This window comes from Pantherophis guttatus, chromosome 5 (genome assembly GCF_059756535.1).
Source record: "Pantherophis guttatus breed Tessera chromosome 5, ASM5975653v1, whole genome shotgun sequence".
NCBI lineage: Eukaryota > Metazoa > Chordata > Lepidosauria > Squamata > Colubridae > Pantherophis > Pantherophis guttatus.
Window position 1 is genome coordinate 70229493 of NC_142067.1, and position 12491 is coordinate 70241983.

A 12491-nucleotide genomic window follows, 5' to 3' on the forward strand; every position below is an offset into this window, starting at 1 on the left:
TTCTCCCCTTCCCCTTTTCCCCTTTATCTAGGCCTCATCTGGGTTTCTATTCTTCTAATTATTTTTTGCTTTTCCATCTTTTCCCTATCTACATATTTTATCTCCATACCTTTATTCATATATCTTTTCTAACCAATTATAAAATTTTCCCCATGTCTTGAAATACATCGACTCCTCTTTATCTTTTATTCTCAGTGTTAGTCTAAAATTTTAAATTCTAAAATTTTCTTTATAATTTCTCCGTCCAATGGGATTTTATCTGCTTTCCAATTCTGTGCAAATACAATTCTGGCCACTGTTATTATATGAATAATCAAATATGTATCTTCTTTACTATATTTCTCCAGTAATATTCCCAATAAAAATATCTCTGATCTTAACTCTATATGTTGCTGCAGCATTTCCTCTAACCATGTCTGTATTTTAACCCAATAGTACTTTGCTTCTTTACATGACCACCACATATGATAATATGATCCTGGCAATTGATGACATTTCCAACATTTGTCTGATTTATCTTTAAACATCTTAGGTTTTCTTTATAAGTTGTTGACATTGTTAATTTATAATTTCTTTCCCATAGCTGTTGCCATTTCTCCAGTTCAATAGTATATCCAAAAAGTTTTGCCCATGCTATCATTGTTTCTTTTACTTCTTCATCTTCTAATCTAATCTGCAATAAATCATTATATTCATGCTTTTTGCATGAAAAACTGACAAACTCTAATATCAGATTAAATGACAAGGTTCCATCTTTACTCAGTATCTAAACCCCAATTTTCCTTTTTTCTTGTGAACTGCAGTAGGATCATCCCTTGGGATATTCCATTGGCAATAATGGATGGACTCCATTTCCCTTGGTATCTTTTCTCCATGCCTGCAATATCCTGGTGGAATCTCTCCCCATGCTGATCACTCACTGCCCCACAGTTCAAAGGGAAATAGTCTAAATGCAAGTGTCAGGGTTCCAAGTAGCATCCCCAATGAAAGAAGACTCCAAAGCTAGAAGTTCCTCAAAGTTCCATTTTATTAGAGATGTCATATTGGCACATCCAGGGAAAACCTGGAAGATTTCAGATTCGGGTTTTCCCCATCCAAAAGAAAGTCCAAGTCCCTGCCCCAGCATCCATATGTCCATACAATCTCCCCTCCCAGTTTTCCACAGCAGTAAATGTGGCAGCCCTGAAGATTCAAAGTAAAAGATGGCTTCCAAGACTGACAGCGATTGTAAGAAGTGAATTTTCAGTGACATATTTGCACCAAGTGCTTTATAGGACCTAAACAATTTTTCCACATGTTTTTCATAGTCATCTGCCTTGCTTTCTCAAAGTGAAGATAAATGTATACACTTCCATGTAGTACCATTTTCATTGTTCTACCATACTTTGTCAAGAAGTTACAAGGCATATGATCATTAGACACCTTGTTCTCTTGTAAGTAAATATACTCACCTGTGTATAAATCTTTATTGTGAAATATCTTGAAAGTTTTAGCCAATCGGCACCTTTATCACCTGTTTTCTAATTCATCTAATCAAAATATGTAAAATTAACACATTTTATCTCAGAGGTTGATAATTGCCCAAAATTTGTAAACAAGTGGTATTGTTTTCTCTTCTGATAAATCTCCTTATAAAAAACTTAATTCCACTCTTCATTCTAGTCTAGTTATATCCCTAGCTCTTGGAATATAACTAGAAGGATTTTGGAGGGATCTTGGAGTCCTAGTGGACAACCACTTAAATAGGAGCCAAGAGAGAACATGATAGAACTGTTACAATATTTGAAGGGCTCCTACAAAGGTGAGGGGGGTGGGGTAACTTATTTTTCAAAACACCAATAGGCAAGACAAGAAACAATGGTTGGAAACTAACCAAGGAGAGAAGCAATCTAGAACTAAGGAGAAATTTCCTAATGGTGAGAGCAATTAACCAATAGAATAATTTGCCTTCAGAAGTTGTGGGTGCTCCATCATTGAAGGCTTTCAAAAAGACACTGGACAACCATTTGTTTGAAATGAATCCATAGAATCAAGTTCAGAAGCACGTTTTACATCTTTTGAAAAAAAATTACAGCACAAAAAAATGAAAACTCAACAGATCAAAATCTTATCCCAATTCAATAGGCATTACCTCAGCCATAACCAAAACCCCAAATAGTTGCCAACCAACCAAACAACATCTCCATATTCATTAAAGATATCATTGAGCGAGAACAAAAATGTCAAAACGCTATCTTATTTGGAGTAGATGTCATCAATGAACCTGATATCACAAAGGTTCGTAACATATTTAGCAGTCATCACACACCAACCATCTTCCCTGACAAAATCATTGAAGTCTCCAGAGATGGCCCAGAATATAAGAACAGTGATGGCTCAGTGGCCCCACGATTCTGTAGAGTCATCTGCAAAAATGAGGCCATCAAATGAAAGTTCATTTACACTATAAATTCAATTGCCAGATCCAACCACAACCACAGCAAACTTCGATCACAGCCTGACCTATCTTTACTACAACAGATCCACTCCCGTGAATTCCGTGCAGAACTCAAAAGATGCCAAGACCTAGGTGACACAAATCTATACATCGACTACCGTGCTGACTGCATAAAAAGTAAGACCACAATCAATCCCTCAACATCCAACCCTCCAACACACAAAACATCCAACCACCCATCATCCACCCAACCATCATCCAAAACTGGGTATGCAGGCCCCTTACTTCTTCAATACCAACCACTACTGACCTCAAATGCAAACTAATAAATGCTAGAAGCATCGTTAACGAGCATTGTTAACAAAATGCCCAAACTCCTCCTCTTATTAAATACTGCTACATTTGACATTATATTTGTCTGTGAAACATGGCTAAACACATCCCTCACTGACTCCATTATCACAGTAAGAGACTATTACGTTTACTGGTCTGATTGAGAAACCCGCAGAAAAGGTGGAGTAGCTATCTTTTATAAAAAGTCACTAAACCTAAAAAATATTCAAATTGCATATGAACTCGCTCTTCCGGAAACTATCATCTGTGAACTGTCCTTAAATACTTCGCTTTTTACTATGTTACTTGGCCCCTGATTACGATATTGCACATGTGAAGAAGTTAACCTCACTACTAATGTAGTGAGTAATGTGGGCAGCCTCCTGCCCATACCCTCTCATCTTTCTTGGTGACTTCAACCTACCTCTTATTAATTGGACAATAAACAAATGTACAACTGAACCCATTCATACAACACTATACAATGCTGTTATAAATCTAGGTCTAGATCAACTAGTAACTAACAATACTAGACTCAACAACTGCCTCGACCTCATCTTCTGCAACAGCTTAAATTCAGTTTATGGACTACAAATAAAAGAACCCTTTTCCAACAGTGACCACAGCATGATTGACTTTTGTCTCAATATACGCCCTTACAAAAATGACCAAAATAATGGAATACCCAACTACAACTTCAAAAAAGCCAACTATGATCTCATAGACACCAACCTCTCATCTCTTGATTGGCAAATTCTATTCTTTGGATGTAACACTGCCGAAGACCATTATAACATTTTCTTGCTTGAAATCAATAGAATTATTAAACTATATGTACCACTAATCATCACCAAAACCAGAAAAGCAAATTACCCATATCAATAAGAAAGCTCCAATCAAAACAAAACAAAAAAAAATCCCTCTGGCGAAAAAACAAAACTGACTATGTAGCTAACTTTAAAAGCCGCTACAAAAATATATCCCACCAAATAAAGACTGAAAGCACCAATTACCACACAAAACAAGAAGAGAACCTCCTACACACAAAATCCAACTGCGCCTTCTATAATTTTGTAAATGACGAACTTAAAGACTCAAGATCCATTCCACCCCTAAAAGGACCTAGTGGATAATAATAATAATAATAATAATAATAATAATAATAATAATAATAATAATAATAATAATAATAATAATAATAATAATTTTTATTTCTATACCGCCCTTCTCCCGAAGGACTCAGGGCGGTGTACAGCCTATTTAAAAACACAAGACAAAACATCGATTAAAAATTTAAAATAATTAAATAAATTTGGCTCAATTTAAAACCCCACAAATTTAAAATACCCCAATTTAAAATTATTATGTTGATAGCCCAGCCTGGCGGAACAACAGGGTCTTCAGTGCACAGCGAAACACCCAGAGGTCGGAGATTTTACGTATTTCTGGGGGCAGTTCATTCCACAGGGCTGGGGCTCCCACAGAGAAGGCCCTCCCCCTGGGTGTCGCCAGCCGACATAACTTGGCTGATGGCACCCTGAGGAGACCCTCTCTGTGGGAGCGAACTGGCCGGTGGGAGGCTATTGGTGGCAGAAGTCGGTCTCGAAGGTACCCGGGTCCTGTGCCATGGAGCACTTTAAAGGTGGTGACCAACACCTTGAATTGCACCCGGAAAACCACTGGGAGCCAGTGAAGCTCACGCAGGAGGGGTGTCACGCGGGCACAACGAGTTGCGCCCATATCCACCTGCGCAGCCGCATTCTGGACCAGTTGGAGCCTCCGAGTGCTCTTCAAGGGGAGCCCCATGTAGAGAGCATAACAATAGTCCAGCTGGGAGGTGACAAGTGCGTGAGTGACCGTGCGCAAGGCGTCCCGGTCCAGAAAGGGCTGCAACTGGCGAATCAGGCGAACCTGATAAAAGGCCCCCCTGGCCATGGTTGTCATATGCTCTTCTAAAGACAGCCGTGCATCCAGGAGGACACCCAGATTGCGAGCCCTCTCTGTGGGGGGCAAAGATTCACCCCCCAATAGTCAGCGATGGCACCTGCTGACTATATCGGGATGCCGGTAGCCACAGCCACTCGGTCTTGGACGGATTGAGTCTGAGCCTGTTCCTCCCCATCCAGACCGGCACGGCCTCCAGGCAGCGAGACATCACATCAAGGGCATCGTTGGGGTGGTCTGGGGTGAAGATGTACAGCTGAGTATCATCAGCATACAGATGACACTTCACCCCAAAACCATGGATGATCTCACCCAGCGGCTTCACATAAATGTTGAACAGAAGGGGCGAGAGGACCGACCCTTGTGGCACTCCCCATGCGAGGTGCCTCGAGGTCGACCTCTGCCCCCCTGCCAACACGAACTGCAAGCGGTTGGAGAGGAAGGAAGAGAACCACCGCAGAACGGTGCCCCCTATTCCTAACCCCCTCAACCGCTGCAGCATGATACCATGGTCGATGATATCAAAAGCCGCTGAGAGATCTAATAGGACTAGGACAGAGGAGCAACCCCTGTCCCGAACCCTCCAGAGATCATCCACCAACGCAACCAATGCCGTTTCTGTGCTGTACCCCTGCCTGAAGCCCGACTGGCACGGGTCCAGATAGATAGCTTCATCCAGGTATCGGGGAAGCTGTCATGCCACTACACTCTCAACAACCTTTGCCAGAAAACAAAGGTTGGAGACAGGACGGTAGTTGGCTAATTCAGCCAGATCCAGGGAGGGCTTCTTGAGGAGGGGCCTCACTACCGCCTCTTTCAAGGTGGCAGGAAAGGCACCCCCACTCAGAGAAGCACTTATAATTCCCTGGAGCCAGCCTCGTGTAACCTCCCGGGAGGCCAGTACCAACCAGGAGGGACATGGGTCCAATAAACACATGGTGGCACTAATCTTACCCAGAACCCTGTCCACATCCTCGGGAGCCACAGGATCAAATTCCTCCCAGATAATATTCTCAAGACCTTCCCTCATCTCCTCCCCTGGACTCATCCAATCGGAGTCCAAGCCATCCCGAATCCGAGCGACTTTATCATGCAGGAATTGCACAAACTCCTCAGCTCGACCCTGCAAGGGATCTTACCGCAATCTCCCCTGAAGAAGGGAGTGGGTCACCCTAAACAGGGCGGCTGGGCGGTTCTCTGCAGATGCGATAAGAGCGGAAAAATAGTTAGATTTCGCCGCTTTTATCGCCACTAGGTAGGTCTTGATATAAGACCTCACCTGTGTCCGGTTGGAATCGGATTGACTAGTCCTCCAAATGCTCTCTAGGCGTCTTTTCCGACGCTTCATCTCTCTCAGCTCCTCAGAGAACCAAGGAGCTAATTGAGATCGGCATTGGGTCAGAGGCCGCAAAGGCACGACGCGGTCCAAAGCTCCAACGGCCGACCTCTCCCAGGCGGCCACCAGCTCTTCAGTCGAGTCATGTGTTAGAGTCTCAGGAAACGGCCCAAACTCCGTCAGTAACCTTTCAGGGTCCATCAGGCGCCTGGGATGGAACCATCTGGTCGGTTCCATCTCCCTGTGGCGGGGGAAGGCGGTGGGAAAGTCTAAGTGAAGGAGCAAATGATCTGTCCATGACAAGGGTTTAATATCTAGGTTCCCTCTACCAAGATCATTCAACCACTGACCAGAGACAAAAATCAAGTCCAGAGTATGTCCCACTATGTGAGTGCGGCCTTGAACTAACTGGGTCAGGTCCATGGCCGTCATGGAAGCCATGAACTCCCGAGCCACCTCTGATGCCTCACCCACGGATGGAAGGTTGAAATCCCCCATGACAATAAGTCTGGGGGTATCAACCGCCACCCCGGCAATGACATCGAGTAGCTCGGGCAGGGTCGCCGCCACGTGGTATGGAGCCAGGTACATAGTCAGCAAACCCATCTGCACCCCACGGCCCCACTTCACAAAAAGGGACTCACATCCGGCTATCTGAGTAACAGTGGTCTCCCTTGGACAAAGACTCTCCCTAATAATCACCACCACTCCCCCACCCCTCCCCTGGGCCCTTGGCTGATGAAATGCATGGAAACCTGGTGTGCACATTTCAACGAGGGGGACCCCCCGTCTTGGCCCAGCCAGGTCTCCGTAATACCTGCCAGGTCCTCACCCCCCTCCAAAATAAGATCATAGATGAGGGGGGCTTTATTAACAACTGACCTGGCATTACACAACATCATCAACATCAACATTGTAAAGAATACAATGATGAAGCAGTTAAAGCAAACCTCTTAAACACGTTCTTCAACTCAGTCTTTGTAAACAGCAATGGCTTATGCCCAATATTCCCTAGTCGTACCACAAATAACTACAACAATCTAACACAAATAGATTTCACAGAAGATAACGTTGAAAAGGCACTACACAGACTAAAACCATCTCTATCTATCGGGCCTGATGGGCTATGTGCATACTTCTTTAAAAAGCTGTCCACTGCTATAGCAGAACCCCTAAGCATAATCTTTGAAAAATCCTTCAGGACCAGCTCCCTACCTAACCTGGTCACTAGCCATGGTCATCCCTATCTTCAAAAAAGGAGACCCCAACCTAGTTGAAAATTACAGACCAATCTCTTTATGCTGCGTCACCTGCAAAGTCATGGAATCAATCATTAACCATTCCATTACCCTCCACCTAGAAACAAACAACTTTAAATAGGACAGGGGCTGCGACGTGTGGCTTGGCTGGCTCAATGAACTCCCTTGCTAGGTTCTTGTCTATGTATTTGCAAATTTCTTGCATACAGTTTGGGTTTGGAAAGCTTGACCCCAGGGATGATTTTGATGGCACAGTCCTTTGTGCAGTGGGGGGTAGAACATTGCACTCATTTCCACTGAACACTTCAGTGATGTCCTGAAATTCTCTAGGGATCCATTCAGCCTGTGGGGTTTGTTCAGAGGTGGCTGCCAGTTGTTCTGGTGGGGCTCAAGGGGTTTTCCTGTGTGGGCAATGCCCCTATTTGCTGGTGCAGAGCGTGTTGGGGGACCCTTGCTATCCTCAGCCTCTGGTTGCCCCCTTGCCACCAGATGCCACCATTTGTCTAGCCAAGAGAGCCCCAGTATGACTGTCTCTGTCATTTGGGAGCTATTACAAATCAAAATGATTCTCAGTGGTCCACTAGCTCTAGCCTCACTGGTTTGGTCAGGTGCCCTCCCATCACCCAATAGGGACCCATCGACCTGCTTGAACCTAATTAGATGGGCCAATCTCTTCGTCTGTGCCCCAGTTTCAGGATCGTGGGTAAGTTAATCAAACATCTAGTGCAGCCTGAGTCTATTAGGGGTTCAAAAGTGCCCTGGGTTCCTGTTTTTGGGGCTGTGAGACGTATTGGGAAGATGAAAGGGTGGATAGTTTCACTCAACATTGGGTCATTTTTGGGCGTCTGTTGTTCAACCAAACGTACCATTTGTCCCAACATTGGAAATATACGGAGTCCTTTTGATCTCTCAATGCTTTAGTCAGTCTGTCGGCTTCCGCATAATCCAAAATTTTCTCCAAAATCAAAACTTCAGCTGGCAGGTCTTTCCCCTTCCAATGTTGGGCGAAACATATTCTTGCTGACGTGGTGATAAATACACACAGACACCATATATTTGTGCCTATGTTGTCTGGCCTAATGTTCAGTAGATAGTACTCTGGTTTCAGAATTAGGTTATAACCTGTGATTTCCATGATCCATGCCTGTATAATTTTCCAGAATTCAGTCGTCCTGGAACAGGTCCACCACATATGGAAATAGCATCTTGTACACATTTTCTTTGTATGATGTTGCCCGCAGGAATTTCATATGTTTAAGCCAGATTTCTTCCCATTTTATCATATCAATTGGATAGCCAATATTTCTCCCCCAGGATTATGTTTAATATATGTTAAATCTGACTGAAGCCTACATACCGTAGAAAGTGTAAATATCATGTAAAGTTCCTGTCGCGATCATTTGTTTGACTATTTCTTTTTTTTTTTTGATGTATTGTTTTAAATAAATAAAAAAAATTAAATTAAAAAAACAACAACATTGGGTCATTTTCACTCTCGTCCTCGCAGTCATAGGGTTCCAGCGATTGGTCATCATCAGCTGAAGTTCCCCCCGCTTCGGCTGGGTGGGGAGGGACCTCTACAGCCTGGAGGGCTTTTTGGGACTTGTCGGTGGCACACCTGGGACCTCGTTCCATCCACCCCCTGGTGGTGGCTCTGGTTTGGATTTCAGAGCTGGAGTTGTGCAAGCTGATGCAAAGTGACCTGTCAGGCCTGGAAGCCATCTTTTGCTTTGGGCCTTCAGGCCTTCCACATTTACTACTGTAGGAAATTGGGAGGGGGGAATTGTATGGAGCATGGGTGATATATAGTAATAATAACATTTCTTTCTCAGAGAGTCAAGGACATCTTGCCCTGCACCTGGAGGGCTGGAACTGAGAAGCATCTCCAGTTGGGATGGTGCTTTGATTAGACCATGTGATGGACATGTGGGTGTTGGGCAGGGACTTGGACTTTCCTTTGGGTGGGGACAACCTGGAAACTTTCAGATTCAGTTTTCCCAGATGTGCCAATATGACACCTCTAATAAAATGGAACTTTGAGGAACTTCAAGCCTTAGAGTTTCCTTTCATTGGGAGTGTTACTTGGAACCCTGATATTAACCCAAATCTCCCTTAAAAAGTTCAACCAGCTCCTCAGGCTCCGGGGTACTGTCTGGGGTCCTGAGCTCTGAACATCGACCCGAAACTGGGTGGCGTGAAGACTCAGGGGAGATGGAGCAAAACAAGGCAGCCACAGAGGGAGCCACAGGGGATGGCTCAATTGTCACTGTGTTATTTTATTTACCAGCTGAGCTCATTATTTCTGGACTGTCAGACTCTCCGTAGCTTTGCCAACTTCTTATCAGTAAGCTACGTGTTTCCGCATCCACCCACATTCCTTCACTTGCTCTTCTCACACTTTTTTCCTTTGTTCTCTTTCCAGCAAGGTCTGGCTGAAAGATAGCCGGCCCGAATTACCTTCAAAAATGTAACAATTAACTTTTCTTAGTTAGTGAGGTGTTTTATTTTCTTTATAACAAATAAATGAGTTTTATTAGAAACCTTCCTTCGCGTTTCTTTATCAGAATAGTGCAACTTGGAATAAGCCTCGATTCATCTCCTCCTTTAAACCAGGGTAATTAGTCCCAGAGCCAAACATGGGATTAATAAATGCCCTGACATTCTGGTAGCATGAGGACGGTTGGATTTATGGCTTTTTCCTTGTTTTTGTTACTTCTGATAAGAGCGCATAGGCAATTAGTTTTTAGCTACTGAGGTACGCTAATTATATTGCTAAGATGCCGAAACAGAAGAAAAAAGGCAAAATGAAACTAAGACCACTCTTCGTAAATGATTTGATTGATCTTTCCAACGAAGAGGTGGCAGACAGGAGGTTTCCAGAATTCCAGCCTCTTGCTACGGCTACGCAATTGGAACAAGAAGGTGCCATGGGTGAAGAAGATCTGAAAATGCTTTCGGAAACACATCAAAGGACAGATATCAGAACAGCTGCTTTTGAAGATAATGAACTGCGACTGAGGTCGGTAGCTTTTTCTTCTCAATTTGCATGCTATGAATCTATTCTACCAGAGCCCACAGATTACGATGTGCTTGGTGCCAGGCCAAGAAAGTTTCCACAAACGGCGAAGTTTTTTCACCCCCACGCAGAGAGAGAAGTAATTCATTATTCTTCTCAAAGCCCTGAGCTCACCCAGCGTGAGATGGCCATCAAATCCTATCGTGAGCATGTAAAATATTATGAAAATGAACTGTCTCGATTTAAGAGAGATTTGTTTATGCTTGAGCATGATAAGGAAGAATCCCGTGACTTAAGATTTTCAAAAGAGGCCATCTTGTCTTCTTGCTCAGAGCCAAAGACACTCCCCCTGGTGGATTCTGTGTCAGGCCAATTAAGACAGAGAGCACTGCATACGTCACATGAAAGTCTCCCTGATCAAGTTACACATGTCTTACATAACCACTCCTACTCTAAAGCATACAATGCCCCGTATGCAAAGCTGCCTAAAGGTGCAGCACCATCTGCTGGCAAAAGTAATTTACTACAAGAAGCTGAAATGCCACAAGTGTTTCCACAGGCCCAAACTCAAACACCCCCTGGCGGTGTTGGTGTCCTTTTAGATGGAACACAGCAAAGGCAAATGACTGCATCTCCAGCAGGTCATGCCAATATTGCAGCTCAAGCACAAATGGCAACTGGAATACAGCAGATTCCAGTGCATCAGCCACAGCAGCTACAAATGCCTGCATATGTGCCCCAGCCACAAGTGCAAAGAGGGCCACCTCCTGGCCCACCTCCAATGGCACAACCAAGACCATTTTTAGGTCCACAACAGGCACAGCAAATACCTCTGCCAGCACAGCCAGCATATCAAGTGCAGGCTCCTTACCAGGCATTTTCTGTCTCTCCACTAACTGGTGAGTCAAAACTAAAAATGTCTGAACTCCACGGTTCGAGATTGAAACCTGGTGAACAAATTGGAGGACATTTGACCAAACTGAAAGGACTGAGGACAGAATTGAGAGAAAGAGGCCATAACATTGAAGATATCCAAATGATCAGCATCATCATTAACTCTTTGAATTATGAATGGAAAGATGCTGTTACAAAAATTAACCAAGTCCCAATTGCTCAACGCACAGTGGACAATGTCTGTAGACTTTTAATTGAAGAAGAGGCATTCATGTTGGCCACGCCACACTTGAGAGGACCACCCACATCAAGAGCTCCAGCTAGGCGCCCCTTCCGAGGAAGGACCTACGCTCCAAAGACGCAAAGATGCTACACCTGCAATCGTGTGGGACATGCCACCCGGGATTGTCCCCAACGAGTTCCAGCTCCCGTCACGTACCAGCCCAGAGGAACAGATTCCAGAGGCAGAGGCAGAGGCGGAAGACAAGGTCGTCATGGTCCCGGGCGTGATCCACAAACTCCACTCGCCACATTGGCTTTAACCAATGATCCACAACCTCAACCAGAGTACGACAGACGACTCCTGTGGACTTTGGACAGTGGTGCAGCATTGCATGTTACCTACAGAAAGGAACTTTTCACAGAGATGCACGAGCCTGAACCAGAACTACGTGAACTTTACTCTTTTTCAAATCATCCTTGTCAGGTCAAAGGAAAAGGAACTGTTTATGTTGAAGAGCTCAATGCATTCATTCCTGATGTTTATTACATACCAACAGCAACCAGTAATTTGCTTAGTCAGTATCACTTGTCTAGAATGTTAAAGTTTCAGGTTCACCACCTTGAAAAAGCAAGTTACATAGTTAAAGATGGAGATATTGTTGCTGAAACCATATTAATTGGTGGTGTTTATTACTTAAAGCCAAAGCCTAAACCACAAACACAGGCAAGTATGCAAACTCCAAAAAGGCAGAGCACAGGCCCAGAGAGAGATGCTCCAGTGAGAGATCCTGTTGCTACCCCTAAGGCTCCTAAAGCCAACAAAAATAGAATTGGTAAACAGGTTGCTCAGAGCAAGCCTGAGGTTCCGCATAAAAATGTTAATGTTGAGAATTCACTAACTGGTAAACCTTTGCATTCCAGGTGTATCCACAAATGGCATAGAAGATTGGGGCATGCCAGTTTCCATGTTCTTAGGAAGATGCCGGAGTTCGCAAAAGGTTTGGATCTAAAGGGGTGTAAGGTGTTTTTGGATTGTGCTGTATGCAAGAA

General features: G+C 44.0%; 1 protein-coding gene and 1 pseudogene across 2 annotated transcripts in view; one reads left to right on the plus strand and one right to left on the minus strand.

The window, feature by feature from the left end:
* Window positions 1–12491, minus strand: part of IL1RAPL1 (interleukin 1 receptor accessory protein like 1) — a 2053286-nt gene that overhangs the window by 246240 nt on the left and 1794555 nt on the right. The gene's annotated exons all lie outside the window — the stretch shown is intronic.
* Window positions 2068–2798, plus strand: LOC148113452 (uncharacterized; annotated as a pseudogene).